The sequence below is a fragment of the Stegostoma tigrinum genome, chromosome 1, assembly GCF_030684315.1.
Source record: "Stegostoma tigrinum isolate sSteTig4 chromosome 1, sSteTig4.hap1, whole genome shotgun sequence".
In the NCBI taxonomy this organism is placed as follows: domain Eukaryota; kingdom Metazoa; phylum Chordata; class Chondrichthyes; order Orectolobiformes; family Stegostomatidae; genus Stegostoma; species Stegostoma tigrinum.
In genome coordinates, this window is record NC_081354.1 from 1,826,074 (window position 1) to 1,843,674 (window position 17,601).

The following is a 17,601-nucleotide window of genomic DNA, read 5'->3' on the forward strand; positions in this document are numbered from 1 at the left end:
AACATGCCTGTGCTTCCAAACACTAGTATCTCTCAATTTCTCTCTCTCTCAATTCTACAACTGTTTCACAATAAGGGCCCATTGAAGACAGATTGGGTGCAATTTCTTCTCACAACGAATCTTTGGAACCATCTTCCTCAAAAAGTGGTCCAAGAAATCTTTCAATATTTTTAAGGCAAAGATAGATAAATCTTGATGAACAGGTGGTTGATAGGTTATTGACAGGGGTTGGGGGGTGTAGCAGAAGCAGATGAGAATATGGCATGGCTGGATTAGTTATGTTCTGATTGAATGGTGCAGCAGGATTGAGGGGCTGAAGGCATCTTCCTGTTCCTAATTTGTATCTATCCAACTCTCCTGCAAATCAAGAAACGTTCTTCACATTTTGTCTCAACTTCTTATTTCTACCGACCTTAAATCTGTGTCGTCTGGTGGCTGACCCTCCTGATGATGGAAACAGTCTCCCTATCTACTCTTTAAAAAGGATTCATGACTTTGAACACCTCAATTCAATGTTCTCTTAATTTACTCTGTTTTAAGGGGACCAATCCTAGCTCTCTTGATTTGAACAAACTTAACATACTGCAAAGTGCTTAAATGAAAGATTCTTGCACTTGTCATGACATAATTTCTTTCTAACACAGGACTGCTTTTATAAACACACATTCTTGGCAAGTAGCCTCAGCCTCTGGGAGTACACATCAGGAAATCACTGGCCTGTTCACTACATGTTCCTATCCATTGCTAGTACAACACTTGTTAAATTAGCCCTTATATAATAAAAATCAGTCTACATCTATTGATTTCCCAGTGGAATCTCTGTAAACATTTGTTTTCACTGTGGCTTATGTAACTTACGGCAGTGACCTCCATGTTGTGATTGACAGATATTGGGCTGAAAGTTCAGACGTTTGTGTGGGGATTGTGTAAATTACCATCCGCTATGAACACCTCAGGACTGATACTCAAGTTTCACAGTCCTGCCATCTTCTTTCTTACCTGCGCACTTGGGGACAAAGATAATTTTGCAACAGCTGTCTAGCCTTAATTAACCAACAATTTGGGACTGATGATAATTTTTATTGACCTTTTACACACCTAATTGTGTCTGTGTTAAAATGGGTTGAAACTCTGTAATATTTGCATGGAGTTGCCTCATTTACATCTGAAACCACCCTAATTGCAAACAGCAGGGCTGTGATGTGGGATAAAAGGAGGTTTTCAAGAATTCATTTGTGGTCCTGTGCCAAAACACAAGAAACAACAGACTTCTGATATTACCTGAAAGAACAAATCTCATTCTGCCTACGCATTCACTACAAATAACTGTTTCTCCTCTCCCCACCCCCCCAAAACCACTGTAGCCTAGCAACGAATAATTCAGATCCCAATTCATTGTTCTCCCTGTTATATTCCATTGACATTAGGAAGAATGACAAGAGGCTTGCAAAATTGCAGGTACTAAATAATTTATGAGATATTCATTTCAATAGTTTTAATGCTGACATTATAAATAAAGAAAACGAAATTGCTTTCACATCACAGTCGCTTTTTATTTGCATATTAAATGTGTTCCTTTGGTCGGTTGGACATTGACAGGGAAGTGGAGAGTTACAGACTAACGACTGTAGCAAAGGCACAATTTACATCCTGATCATTCACAATATCAAAAAAAGTGAAAACATCTGCGCTTGTTTTATAATTTGTCAACCAGTCAAAATATTGTTTATTATTGGATAATCAGAGGGTAGAAATATTCATGTATGTTCGTAGTGGTTTATTTTAATATATCTGAGAGAAACAGGGCATCCTTTAGACATTGATAATGGGAACTGCAGATGCTGGAGAATTCCAAGATAATAAAATGTGAGGCTGGATGAACACAGCAGGCCAAGCAGCATCTCAGGAGCACAAAAGCTGACGTTTCGGGCCTAGACCTTCATCAGAGAGGGGGATGGGGAGAGGGAACTGGAATAAATAGGGAGAGAGGGGGAGGTGATCTTCGGTCCGCCTCCCCCTCTCTCCCTATTTATTCCAGCTGCCTCTCCCCATCCCCCTCTCTGATGAAGGGTCTAGGCCCGAAACGTCAGCTTTTGTGCCCCTGAGATGCTGCTGGGCCTGTTGTGTTCATCCAGCTTCACACTTTATTATCCTTTAGACATTATTCATCAGGGTGATTATTTCCAAATACTGACAAAGCTTTTGCTGGACTCACATGTGCAAGCTGTTAGAACCATTGTAGATAGGTTAATTTGAATTCTGAAGTTGGTCTATGAGTCTTTTCCCATCTTTCTTCATCTCACCTGATCACTCCATCCTTCTATTCTTTTCCCTCTCATGCATTTATTTAGATTTCCCTAACTAGATGTATACTATTCACCTCAACTGCTCCCTGTGGAAATGAGTTCCACATTCTCACTATTCTCAAGGTCAAGAAGTTTGTCCTGAATACCTGATTTGATCTCCTCCCGTTCCACCCTTTGAGGATCTAGCCAACGAGTGTTGGTTTTACCATTCTGCAGGATAGGCTACAGCATGCTGAGTACCATGTAAGATGTCAACCTGGAAATGGACTTCAAACCAATTATTGGTCAGATAGTAAAGAGGCATGGAATGGATCTGGAGACCAAACTCAAATTAATCTGATGGAGGTGAATTCAGACAAGTCTAATACCAGATGTTTTCTGGCCCTTATGACTCCCATTATTTTTCCTCTGTTAGTTTATTTTTCCTCTGTTAGTTTATTCCCCTCTAGCATCTCACTGGTGGATGCAAAGCAACACCCCAGTGTTCATTTTATGTCAATCATCAATTCTTGATTGCCCAACTTCCTACAAAGATGAACCTCGCTTTGTTGCTCTGTGGCTCAATCTACTACCCTTGGGTTACTATCATTGTTCACTGTTAGCATTAAGTAACAGGGTTAATCTGATGATCACTATTGTGGTTTCTGCAGATTTACAAGGAGGCAAGATTTACAAATATATTTAGAATATTTGGAATATATTGTTTCCTGGCAACTGCAGAGATTTTGTGTGACAGTTAATTTAACTGACAACTCTCAAATCCAACCCTATTGATTTCAGTGCTTTGATTTCATTCAGAAGTTGTCATTTATTATTGTAGAGCAATGTCTCTAATAGAGGCTGGAACACTCGTACTGAATGTGACGTTAACACTGTCGCTTTACCATGAGGAATATCACATTCATACTTCAACTTGTTATAGAATGCTTCAACAACTTGCATCAACTACTCAAAAGTTCTCTTCACAGTCCAGATTAATCAACCAACTTCAACAAAAGATGAGAATGCTTCCAGGGATTAGGGACCTTCTGTTACTTGTAGAAACTGGAGAAGGTGGGATTGATGTTTCTTACAGCATAGGACAGGAGGAACTAGGAAAACGGCATAATTGCAGACTAAGGGTTTGTTCATTTAAGACAGAGGTGTGAAAGAATTTATTTTCTGAGGATGGTGAATCTTTGGAATTCTTTACAAGTTGGTTTGTTAAGTATATTCAAAGCTGAGACAGAGATTTTCAATTAGTAAGGAAATCAATAATTGTGGGAAAAAAAGCAGGGAAGTATAGTGACGGTCATCAGATCCGTCATGATCTCATTGAATGGTGAAGCAGACTTGATGGACTACATTGTCTAATTCTGATCTGATATCTTATGGCCTTATAAAGATTAAACAGGGATGTTCAAAATTGTGAAGGTTATAACAGAGTAAATGTGAAGAAACTGTTTTCAGTTGCAGGAGGATTGCTGACGAAAGGTACGCAGGTTTAAGGTAATTGTCACAGAGAGCTGTGGAGGCCAAGTCATTCAGTACATTTCAGACAGAGATAGATATTTTCTTAATTGGTAAGGGGATCAAGAGTAACAGGGAGAAGGCAGGAGAATGGGATTGGCCGAATGGCAGAGTAATCAGTAATGGGTTGGAGGGTTAAGGTGATTGGGCAGGCAAGTGGACTAGAAGTCAAGGTGAGATCAGCCATGGTCGTTTCAAATGGTGGAGCAGGCTCAAGGGGCTGAATTGCTTACTCCTGCTCCTAGCTCTTATGCTCTTTTGTTATGTTCCAATGCCTGCCAAAAGAACCCAACACATGCTTCAGGTAGGGGGCAGGCAATGAGACTATTTTGATGAGCTTTGTAAATTAAGGACAGCATTGCAATGTGTTGGTAAAGTTATTTTTCCATCTACTTTTGGTTGTTTTGATTTTACAAAGCTCTAGAACAGTCTTGTTTGAAGACAATGTATTTAAAACATCACTGGCAGAACATCATGAACCAAAAATCATGGATAAACTGATAAGTGGGAGTTATAATAAATGATTGGTTGAAATCGGAGCATGGGTTTTCCAGTTGCTTATCCTAAGTCAACAGATTTGACTTTAATTATGTGATATTCAAGGCCATAGTACATAAAATGACAAGAGTTCTACATCTCTCAAGTCAATCATCACTTTGCATTTTCAGGAATCATCTTCCCTCTTTCCCCAATTGGATGAAATTGGGTGGTGACTAGAAGGATCTTGCATTTATACTGCTTCTGCTCAGTTCTCAAAGTGTTTTAAATAAAACTGAAGTATTGTTGTTGTCATGAGCTAGCTAACTACCAATTTATGCACAGCAGATTCCCACCAATATTAATGAAAAACAGTAAGAGATAGGACATGCCAGGAGCAACACCAGATGTAACTAAAAATGAGGTGTCAATCACAACACTGTAAAAGACACCTGGATGGGTATAGTATAAAAGACATCAGGATGTCTGGTGAGCATGGACGAGTTGGGCCAAAGGGTCTGTTTCTGTGCTGTATGACTCTATGACATCATATACTTGTATGTCAAACACTGTAAGCAGTGACATATATAGCTAAGCAATTCCACAACCAATGAATCAGATTTATGCTCTGTGCTGCATCTAGTCAAGGATGGTGATGGGCAATTAAATAATTTTGCTGGAGGAGGAGCTCCTCAAATTTCCCTATCCTCTGATAGAGAACTAAGCTCATCAGTGCAAAAGCATAAGACTGAGGCATTTGCAAGCATCTTCAGCTAGATGTACTGATTGGACATTCTATCTTGACCTCCTTCTAAAGCCCCTAGCATCTTGTATTGAAGGCTTCTACCAATTTGATTCACTTCCTGTGATATCAAGAAATGGGTAAGGACACTGGATACCACAAAGTCTATGGCCCTGACAACATTCTGGTGATAGTATTGAAGACTTATGATCCAGAACTACCCACTATACTCTAGCCAGGCTGTTCCAGTACAGTTGTAACATTGATATCAATGTGGTAATGTCAGACATGGCTCAGGTATGTCCTGTCCACAAAATGCAGGTCAAATCCAGTTGGCCAATTACCACCCTTCATCACCAGTAAAATGACTGAAGGTGTCATTGACAGAAAATCAAATGAGACTTACTCAACATTAACCTGTTCACTGATGCTTCGATTGGGTTCTGCCAGGCCCACGCAGCTCCTGACCTCATTACAGCCTTAGTTCAAACATGGACAAAACCATTGAACTCAAGACAGGAAGCCAGGGTGACTGCTCTTGATACCAAACCAACGTTTGACTGACCCTTAGAAAAACTGAAGTCAATGGGAATTGAGAACTCAATTGTTTGGAATCATACTTCGCACAAAGGAAGATTTTGGAGTAGATCTGTAGCTGGGGTTGTGGCTGTTGAGGTTGGTCGGCTCGCCGAGCTGGTTTGTTGTTCTGCAGACGTTTCAGTACCGTGCTGGGTAACATCCTCAGTGCAGCCTCCGATGAAGCTGTGAACCTCAATACAAAGGAAGATGGTTGTGGTATTTGGGGGTCAATTATCTCAGCTTCAGGACATTTCCAGGATGTTTTCTGAGACGGAGCATTTCAGCTAAGAAGTGAGAGTGGATACATCTGGGCTGTTTTCTTTGGAGTAGAGAAGGTTGAGGGAGGAACCTGATTGCTTGTAAGAAGCATGGACAGGGTGAATAGAAAGCAGCTGTTGCCCTCAGTTGAACATCAAGATGAAGGAAGCACACATTTAAAGTGAAAGACAGGAGGTTTGGGGGATTTGAGTTAGCAGTTTTTTTTTCAGACAGAAGGCGATTGGAGTGTGGAATGCATTGCCTGGCAGAGTAGTTGAGGTAGGTATCCTTACAACCTTTAGAAAGTAAGTACTTGGATGAGCACCTTAAGTGTCAAAACATTCAAGGCACACTTCCTGTGATATCAAGAAATGGCTCAATGTGGTAAAATGGGACTAAAAAGGTTCTAGTGCGATTTTGGCAGTACAGGCTTGATGGGCTGAAGGACCTCTTCTTAACTGTATAATTCTATTTCTGCAGGAGTTCCTCAGAGCAATGTTCTCAGCCCAAACATCTTCAGCTGCTTCATCATGTCCTTCTTTCCTTCATGTTCTTCATTAGGATAGAAGTAGCGCTGTTAACTGATGATTGTACAATGTTTAACACTATTTTCAGCTCCATGGATACTGAAGTAGTCTAGATTCAAATGCAGAAAGACCTGGACAACAATCAGACTTGGGTTGATAAGTGGCAAGGAATATTTGCATTTCACAATTGTTAAGTAATGACCATCTCAAACAAGAAAGAATTCCCATTGTTTCTTGGCATTACCACCACTGAATCCCTTATCAACATGCTGAGGTTTGCAATTGACCAGGAACTGAACCGAACCAATTATATAAACACTGGCTACACAGCAGGACAGCAACTGGGAATTCTGCATCAAGTACTTCATCTCCTGACTCCTCAAAGCCTGTCCAGCATCTACAAAGCACAAGTTAGAAGTATAATGAACTACTCTGCATTTGCCTGGATGAGTGTAGATCCAACAACATTCAAGAATTTGACGCCATGCAGATCAAAACAGCCTGCTACCTGACTGGCATCCCAGCTAACATCAATGATGAATAGTGGTAGCAGTGTGTACTATGTCAAAAATGTGTTACAGAAACTCACCAAGACTTCTTGGACAGCATCTTTCAGACCTGCGAACATGGGCAGCAGACACATGGAAACACCACAATATGGAAGACCCCCTCCAAGCCACTCATCATCCTCACTTGGGACTCTATCACTGTTCTTTCAGTGTCACTGAGTAAAAATCTCTTCCAAAAGTAGTGTGGGTGTACCTATATCTCAAGGACATGAGTGATTCAAGGCATCAGCAGACCATCAACATCTCAAGGGCCTTTCCTTTCCACGTAAGATATTTGATCATTTTAATACAGGAGCAGGAGGGAGACTCAGACCTTCATACTTGGTCTATCATTCAGTTTGATCAGAAATTGACAAGGCTCATCTGGGCCACAAACAATGGGGAACTGTTGCCCTGTTTCAGTGATTATGTCATGCTTGATCTGTATCTCAACACTGCCTATAAAAAAATGATTTGATAACCTTTAATGCCCCTTACCTAATAATAACCACCAATTGCAGGTTTGAAATTTTCAGTTGCCTGTTCCCCTCTGCAGTGGGGTAGATATAGATTTCAGAATTTCCACTCCTTTTTATGTGAGGAAGTGCTTCCTGACCTCACCTTAAATGGCCAAGCTTGACTATTACAGTTCTGTCCCTTTGTGCTCGACTGCCCCACCAGAGAAAATAATTTCTCTCTATTCACTCAATCAAATCATTTTATCATTTTTAACACACTGATTACATTGTCCCATAATCTTCTATGCTCAAGGGAAAATGAGCAAATTAATGCAACTGCCTATTAATTTAACCCTTTTAACTCTGGTATCATCCTGGTGTTGATAATCCCTTTCCTCTTGCTGTGAAATTTTGCAAAACAGAATGTTTGAAAAGCCATTACTGAATTGTGGCAGGTGGTCTAATGACTTCCCAAAGTGCTCATGTCATTAAAAAACATAGTTAAACCCATTTTATAGGTTCTTCAGTTTCAGCTAATGTTCTCAACAACATTAATTAAATCACTTTCCTCCTTAATAAAGATGTGTGGCTCAATGTTGGACTGCAACAGTTATAAGTATCTAAATGTAGCTGGAGGTGTTCCTGAATCCTCACGATTGAAAAAGAAAGCAGGAAGCAGCTATGGGGAAACAATCCTTCCTTATGGGAGACAATTCCTCAACGTCACCACACAACCAGATCTTTATACCTGAGTAAATATCAGATCCTTAGTGTAGGAAAATATCACAAGGTGCTTCACAGCAAATTATCAGACAAGGTTTATCTCTGATCCACATAAAGATCTCATGGTGTATGGTATAACATTTTAGCATGGATTAGGGCTGATTGGCTAACAGGAAGCAGACTCTGGATAAATGGGTCTTTTTTTGGGTTACCAAGCTGTGACAAATGGAGTGCCATGGAGATCAGTGCTGGGCTTCAACTAACTACAATCCATATGATTGACCTGGATGAAGAGACTGAATGTACACAACGTGATTCGTCTATCATACCAACATCGGCAGGAAAATAAATTGTGAAGACAAGGCAGCGATTTTGCAAAGGGATACTAACAGTTTAAGTGAGTGAGTTGAACATTTCACAGATGAAGCGAAATGTGGCAAGAAGAGTAAAATAACAGCAAACTATGTAACTGGATAAAGATTTCAGAACGCAGTGGTGCAGAGGGATCTGGGTGTCCTGGTATATGGATCACAAAATGTTTGCATGAAGGAACAGCAAGTGATCAGGACAACAAATGGAATGTTTGTATTTATTTGGACAATCACACTGCAGTGCCAAGTTTAGCTTGGATTCCCAAAATCCTCGACCTGGTGGTTACCAATGGGCCAGCAATCTGTGTATATCTCAGTATCAGGACCATTCATGAGAATCAGGCTAGACTCAGTGGTAAAATCCAAAAAGCTACAGGATTTCCCATCTCAAAGACAGTGAAAAATAAAACAGAAACGTAGCCTAGGTGAGACTCCAGGCCCACAACAATATGGGTGACTCTGAACTGCCCTCTGGGTAAATAGGGATGGGCAAAAAATGCTGCCTGGCCAGTGACGCCTTCATCCAGTGAATGAATTAAAGAAGTTGTAGAGAACCACCACAACAATATAATGGACAGAGATGGCAAGTCAGAAATCCAGTCACAAATACCAGGATACTAGCCAAGCTTTTTAAATATACAGTCAGCCTAGGCTGTATGAAGTTATTACTGATTATGTGCGATATTGTGAAGGAACAGAAACCAGTTCAAACCAATGTGTAATACATTGATCATACATGCAGAGAAGTGGGGGAGAAAATGGCAATTAGAGAGATTGTGACAGCAACCAGCAGCAAGACAACCAAGTTACCGGTCAAGACTGTCTGAAAATAGGAACAACATGCACCTCTCCAGATGGGTAAATGATTACTAGATCAGGATGCTTTGTCGAACTTTCAACGTTAACTTGAAATTTGAATTACAATCTTGTTAACTGTTTTTATACATCTCGAGAACTGTTGAATAAATATTACATGTCTATGTACAACCATAGATATCTTTTTGGAATTTCTTTCTTTATAAAGAGGGGTTTTATGTTATATTTCACTGCAGGTAGGTAATACATCTTTATGATGCCATCACCATATTATAGCATGTGACCTAATTGTACAAAGATCACGGTCTCCATTTTATCAAATCTTCTTGCAGCATGACACACTGAGGGAACTATGCTGCAGTAAATCCAAGATAACAAAGTGTGTAGCTGGATGAACACAGCAGGCCCAGCAGCATCTCAGGAGCACAAAAGCTGACGTTTCGGGCTAGACCCTTCATCAGAGACGGGGATGGGGAGAGGGTTTTGAAATAAATAGGGAGAGAGGGGGAAGCAGACCGAAGATGAATAGAGGAGAAGATAGGTGGAGAGGAGAGTATAGGTGGGGAGATAGGGAGAGGATAGGTCAGTCTGGGGAGGACGGACAGGTCAAGGAGGCAGGATGAGGTTGGTAGGTGGGAAATGCAGGTGCGGCTTGAGGTGGGAGGAGGGGATAGGTGAGAGGAAGAACAGGTTAGGGAGGCGGGGACAAGCTGGGCTGGTTTTGATGGAGTTGGGGGGAGGGGACGAGCTGGGCTGGTTTTGGGATGCAGTGGGGGAGGGGAGATTTTGAAGCTGGTGAAGTCCACATTGATACCGTTGGGCTGCAGGGTTCCCAAGCGGAATATGAGTTGCTGTTCCTGCAACCTTCGGGTGGCATCATTGTGGCACTGCAGGAGGCCCATGATGGACATGTCATCTAAAGAATGGGAGGGGGAGTGGAAATGGTTCGCGACTGGGAGGTGCAGTTGTTATCTTGGATTCTCCAGCATCTGCAGTTCCCATTATCTCTGCAGTAAATCCAAACTGCCCAGCTTGGGTCCAAGCAAGTGGCTGTGTTGGCAGTGCATGTGTGTAGACATCAGGTATTGTAATAAAAATTAAATGAATTCTTCAGTACTATATGAACCATGTCACATTCATATGTTTTGGGAGCTAACTTAAGTAGCACACCATACGAGGTGAAGATTGTCAAGTTTTTTTAATTCATTTATAGGATGAGGGTGTCATTGACTAGGCTAGCATTTATTGCCTATCCCTCATTGTTCCCAGATGGGTTTTTCCAGCAATTGATAATGGATTGATGGTCACCATCAGATTCTTCATACCAGATATTTATTAAATTCAAATTCCATCTTCTGCCGTGGTAGGATTCAAACTTAGGGCTGCAGGAAATTACCTGTGTCTCTGGATTAACAGTTCAGCGATAAAACCACTGGGTGATTGCCTCCCCTCATGGTAGCACATTGTATTATGTGAAGAACTATCACGATAAGGGAATTACCAATTCAGGAGGTATCTCCCCAGTGTGGGGAGAATATGGAACTTGCTCCCACAAGGATTGATTGAGGCAAAAAGTGCAGATACATTTAAGGGGAGGTTACATAATGATTGAGAAACCAAAAAAAGGTAATCTGATCAGGTGAAATGCAGAGTGGTGAGAGGAGGTCCATATGAAGCATGAACACCAGTATCATCTAGTTGGGCCTGTTTCCATATATTCCAAACAGCTGTCATTTTCATGCTGTTCATATATGTGGTGGAGAAGATGACAGCATCCAGCTATTTGCACATTTTGAGTAACTTCACACCTGAGTGACCAGAGATCGCTCAAATCTCTTGATCAAGCCATTTGATTGGGTAATTTTACTTGGACCCCTCGTGGCAGTCAATCCTACCCTGGGGAAAAGTCTCTGGCTATCGACTGTATCTATGCCTCTCATTACCTTGTACACCTCGATCAGGTCACCTCTCTTCCTCCTTCCCCCCAGAGAGAAAAGTCCGAGCTCATCCTCCTTCTCTCCAGAGAGAAAAGTCCGAGCTTATGTTAACAAGAACAAAAATCCATATCACTGCAATGTTAAACCTCACGTGTGTATAGACCTGATGAATGCCTGTGACTGACAAAAAAATGCTGATTTAGAGGTTAGTTTCTGTAATTTGTCAACACCTCACATAAAGATATCAATTTATTTGTTTAGCAACCAAACTGACTGCTGTATCAATGAATCCCTTGGGAAAACACCCCATCCTCGACAACCAAGCTCTACCCTGAGATAGCGAGAACTGCAGATGCTGGAGTCAGGGTCAACACAGTGTGGAGCTGGAGGAACACAGCAGACCAGGCAGCATCAGAGAGAACACAGTGTGGAGCTGGAGGAACACAGCAGGCCAGGCAGCAGGCAGCATCAGAGGGAACACAGTGGAGAGCTGGAGGAACACAGTAGGTCAGGCAGCATCAGAGAGAACACAGTGTGGAGCTGGAGGAACACAGCAGACCAGGCAGCATCAGAGAGAACACAGTGTGGAGCTGGAGGAACACAGTAGGTCAGGCAGCATCAGAGGTAACACAGTGTGGAGCTGGAGGGACACAGCAGGCCAGGCAACATCAGAGAGAACACAGTGTGGAGCTGGAGGAACACAGTAGGTCAGGCAGCATCAGAGGAGCAGGAATGTCGATTTTTTGGGTCAGGGTCCTTCATCAGGACTGGGGATGGGGAAGGGAGCTGGGAAATAAATAGATGGAGGAGGGGTGGGGCTGGGAGAAGGTAGGTGGATGCAGGTAGTGGGTGGTGGGGATTGGTCAGTGGGAAGGGTGGGAAGGAAGGTGAACATGTTGTGTCAGGTCAAGGAGGTGAGAGAGAGGACACCATCCCAAGGCCTCCTACCCTCCCTCGACTTCTTCATCTCCAACTGCTATTGCGACATCAATCGCCTGAACCTCTCCCTGCCTCTCACTCACTCCAAACTCCCCTCACTGGAACATACAGCCCTCCGCTCCCTCTGCTCCAACCCTAACATCACTTTAAAACCCGCAGACAAGGGAGGCGCAGTTGTGATATGGTGCACTGACCTTTACAATACAGAGGCCAGGCGCCAACTCTCTGACACCTCCTCCCACCGCCCCCTGGATCATGACCCCACCTCTGACCACCAAACCATTCGCAAACTTCATCACCTCAGGAGAACTCCCACCCACAGCCTCCAACCTCATAGTTCCCCAACCCCGCACCACCCACTTCTATTTCCTTCCCAAAACCCACAAACCTGACTGTTCCAGCTGACCCACTGTCTCCACCTGCTCCTGCCCCACTGAACATATCTCCACTTACCTTGACTCTGTCTTTTCCTCTCACCCACCCTCCTGCAAGAATGTAATCCCATACTCCCAATTCCTCCGCCTCCACAGCATCTGCTCCCAAGATGGAAGATTCCATTCCCAGGCATCCCAGATGTCCTCCTACTTCAAGGAACGCAACATCCCCGCTCTGGTGACCGAAAATGCCCTCAACCACATCTCTTGCATTTCCCCCACTTCTGCCCTCAAACCCCCTCCCTCAATAGAATTAAAGACTGAGCTCCCCCCCCACCCCGGTCCTCACATATCACCTCAACCAACGCCACATCCAGTGCATCATCCTCCACCATTTCTGCCACCTACAAAGAGACCCCACAACCAAAGAGACAGTTCACTGCCCACTTCTATCTGCCTTTTGTAGAGACCGCGCACCCTGCGACTCCCTCGTCCCCTCCACACTCCCCACTAGCCCCACCACTCATGGCGCCTTGCCCTGCAATTGTGGGAGGTGTTACACCTGCCCCTACAGCTCCTCTCTTACCCCCACAGCTCCACCCACCTCCCTGTCACCTCCTTGACCTGATACAATCTGTCCATCTTCCTCCCGACCTATCTGCCCTACCCTTCTCACTAACCAATCCCCTCCACCGCTATGAGCATCCACCTATTGCCATCCCACTTATCTTCCTCCAGCCCCACCACTCCTCCCTATATTTATTTCCCAGCTCCTTTCCCCCTCCTCTGTTCTGATGAGGTGTTGTGACCTGAAACATCAACTTCCATGTTCCTCTGATGCTGCCTGACCTACTGTGTTTCTCCAGCTCCACACTGTGCAAACTCCACCCTCTCCTTGTTTAATTTATCACAAGAATGCACAGAAACCAAAAGCACATTGACAACCTCCTCCTGACTCAATGAACTGAATTCCAGACACATACTATGCATGATCAGAGCATTATTTACACTTTAAGTCCTTCCTAGTACAACTCATCTTTTCCCCAAAGCATCTGTCTTCAAGTCCTTTCATGGCTTCACCCCTTTCTACTTCTGTAATCTCCACCAGACCCACGACCCTCTGAAACATCTGCATCTTTCCAATACAATGCTCTTGAGCAATCTTGATTTTAATTATTGCCATTGGTAACTGTGCCTTCAGCTGCTTGGACCTGAGCTCTCATCCTTCCTTGAACCTCATGCTATCTCTCTCTCTTCTCCAAGTGAAGAACTCATTAAAATCTTGCTTTATGATCAAGCTTTTGATTAGCTGTTGGAATGGAAGATTCCATTCCCAGACATCCCAGATGTCCTCCTACTTCAAGGAACGCAACATCCCCGCTCTGGTGACCGAAAATGCCCTCAACCACATCTCTTGCATTTCCCCCACTTCTGCCCTCAAACTCCCTCCCTCAATAGAATTAAAGACTGAGCTCCCCCCCCACTCCGGTCCTCACATATCACCTCACCCAACGCCACATCCAGTGCATCATCCTCCACCATTTCTGCCACCTACAAAGAGACCCCACAACCAAAGAGACAGTTCACTGCCCACCTCTATCTGCCTTTTGTAGGGACCGCGCACCCAACCCTTTGTTTTGCTGGTAAATGTGGTTTGATCAGACACTTACAAAATGCCTTGCAATGTTTCACAATGTTAAAGGTGTTATCTGACTGCAAGTTGTTGTACACAGCATTTAATATTTGGATACTATTTGGCAGTGAGGGAGAAAAAGATTTGTCCAATTGTATGACGGCGATGGTAATTTATGAAACTAACAGCGAGGCCATCACATCCAACAGTCAGTTCAACAGATGAGAATGCAGTGTTGCCATGACAACAAGTTCAGATCAGGCTCTGCCAGCAAAGTAATTTTTTAACGATACCCAAAGCCTGTCAACAAAATATACAAATAAGTGGATGCTGATAAAAGTTTGAATTAAAACATGCTTTTTGTGCATTAGCAGTATGAGGTTTTGGAGGTAATATACATTCTCAGGCCAGGGTTTGTGGCAACATTAATAATTGTAATTATTACCTTATTATTGTAAAAAACCTTGATTTTAAAATTCTTAGATAACAAAGTGTGAAGCTGGATGAACACAGCAGGCCAAGCAGCATCTCAGGATCACAAAGGCTGACGTTTCGGGCCTAGACCCTTCATCCCCCTCTCTGACCTTGTTACTTTGGATTCTCCAGCATCTGCAGTTCCCATTATCACTTTAAAATTCTTATTCTTGTTTTCAAATTTCTCCACAATCTTACCCCTTGTAAATCTTCTTCAGCCCCAGTTGTTTTCTGAGGTAATGAAAGTTTTAATGCCCATGCTGCATTAAGCTTCATAGAATCTGATGATACCAAAGTCTTTGTGGTGAAGTACAGTCTCGCATGAAGTGCCAATGGAAACGTGTTTTATTACTAGCTTCTGCCTGTCTTTTTAATTATATCTAACTAGCCAATGTAACATGCATATACATTATGATGCAATAAACTCCATCTTATTGTGAGCCTCTTCTCTGACTGGTGGTATATCCTCTTCGACCGCTAATTACATAAATCCTCAGAATCAGCATAGAATGGAGGACTAGGGTTTTTATGATGGCACTGGTAATGTCCCTATCTCTGAGCTAGGAAGGCTGGGTTCAAGACCTATCCATCCTGGAGATATGTCGGATAAGATATGAACAGGTTGATTTAAATAGTTACATGACAGCGCTGGGATGCACAAGGGGATAAAAGTAAAAAGGAGAATTGGTGGCCGTACCTAACCCCAAACCATCAATGGGACTAAGGTCAGCATTTAGAGTCCGGTGAGACTCTGTACTCTCTATCTCTCTCTCTTCATTAAAGGCATTTCACAAAACCTAACTCACAAAAAAAAATTTTTGATCAACTGTCCTAATATCACAATTTATGAATCATGGTCAAATTTCAGTGGAGAACCCCTCCTCTTGATACCTTGGGCTGCATTGCTGTGCAAAGGCACCATATTGATGCAAGTTGTTCGACTGTGCAGCTTTCCCTGGGGACATTGTCTCTGCCCCTGAATTCTATACATTTGTTCGTAATGTACAACGTGTAATGTATAAATTAAACCTCTGGGTGTCCCTTTATGGTGCTAAACTAATTGGTCTTTGCCTTTGTACAACATGGAACAAGACAAAGGAATGGTGTGAATGTGAGTCCTTTTCCATTCTCTGTAACATTTTTTCAACTGTTTTGTCAGGTGTCATTTAAACTGGAAGAATGGCAACTCATCAAGTTTGATCATTTTAGCCCCTGAGTACCTTCCTCTGTGTCCTTTACCCAATCCAACACCCCAGGCCCTGCCATGACATGGACATGGGCTGTTTTCAGTCATTGTGCACCACAAACACACAATTTGAAAACTTGGTGTATTCTGAAAGTTACATTTTCATACATATGAGATTTGATAAGATTTTGTTTCTCAGCTCTTGTTTTGTGTAAATGCCCTGACATACACCAAAATAAATTGAGTGAGACCCCATTGCAAAGCTGTCTCTAGATGGAAGTTCAGAGAATTGTAGAGACATTTGAAAACTAGAATAACAATTTTCAAATCAAGCCCTTGTGCAGTAATGGAGTAGTAATTATAGCGATGTTGCAGCTCTATCACTAGGTTATAAGGCTTTGGTGCAGACATTGCTTCATGCCAAGCAACATGGCAGCAGCATAAGTTGCTCCATTTGGAGTTCCAATCTGCTCACCAGTCCCTCTTCCTTTTCCCTTCCCTTTCTTCTTTTCTCTCCTCTCTGTGGTAATTCTATCTCAACCCCCCAGGCCAACCCTTTTAACTACCTACCCAAGGAGTTGGGTCATGACCGGGAACTGCATGGTGGGAGCTGAATGCGTGGGCTGTGTCCTGCAGTGATGGCAGATTAAGTGTGGGCCAGAGAGAGGTCAGTGGTAGGAGCAGGATGTGAGGGGGCAGTAGGCGGTGAGAGGGCGATGGTGAGGGGGCAGCAGTGGGCGGTAAGAATGGGATGGTGAGGGGGCAGCAGTGGGTGGTGAGAATGGGATGGTGAGGGGGCAGTAGGAGACGGTGAGAGTGGGATGGTGAGGGGGCAGTAGTAGGCGGTGAGAGTGGGATGGTGAGGGGGCAGTAGGAGACGGTGAGAGTGGGATGGTGAGGGGGCAGTAGTAGACGGTCAGAGAGGGATGGTGAGGGGGCAGTAGGAGATGGTGAGAGCCGGATGGTGAGGGGGCAGTGAGTGGTGAGAGTGGGATGGTGAGGGGGCAGCAGTGGGTGGTAAGAATGGGATGGTGAGGGGGCAGCAGTGGGTGGTGAGAATGGGATGGTGAGGGGGCAGTAGGAGACGGTGAGAGTGGGATGGTGAGGGGGCAGTAGTAGGCGGTGAGAGTGGGATGGTGAGGGGGCAGTAGAAGACGGTCAGAGAGGGGGATGGTGAGGGGGCAGTAGGAGATGGTGAGAGCCAGATGGTGAGGGGGCAGTGAGTGGTGAGAGTGGGATGGTGAGGGGGCAGTAGGAGATGGTGAGAGCCAGATGGTGAGGGGGCAGTGAGTGGTGAGAGTGGGATGGTGAGGGGGCAGCAGTGGGTGGTGAGAATGGGATGGTGAGGGGGCAGTATTGGGCGGTGAGAATGGGATGGTGAGGGGGCAGCAGTAGATGGTGAGAGGGAGATGGTGAGGGGGCAGTAGGAGACGGTGAGAGGGCGATGGTGAGGAGGCAGCAGTGGGCAGTGAGAGGGGGATGGTGAGGGGGCAGCAGTAGATGGTGAGACCGGGATGGTGAGGGGGCAGCAGTAGGCGGTGAGAGTGGGATGGTGAGGGGGCAGCAGTAGGCGGTGAGAGTGGGATGGCGAGGGGGCAGCAGTGGGCGGTGAGATTGGGATGGTGAGGGGGCAGTAGTAGATGGTGAGAGGGGGATGGTGAGGGGGCAGCATTAGATGGTGAGAGGGAGATGGTGAGGGGGCAGCAGTAGATGGTGAGACCGGGATGGTGAGGGGGCAGCAGTA

General features: G+C 44.0%; 1 protein-coding gene across 3 annotated transcripts in view; it reads right to left on the reverse strand.

Annotated features, from left to right (window-relative positions):
- Positions 1-17,601, reverse strand: part of LOC125456430 (B-cell scaffold protein with ankyrin repeats-like) — a 247,585-nt gene that overhangs the window by 46,133 nt on the left and 183,851 nt on the right. The gene's annotated exons all lie outside the window — the stretch shown is intronic.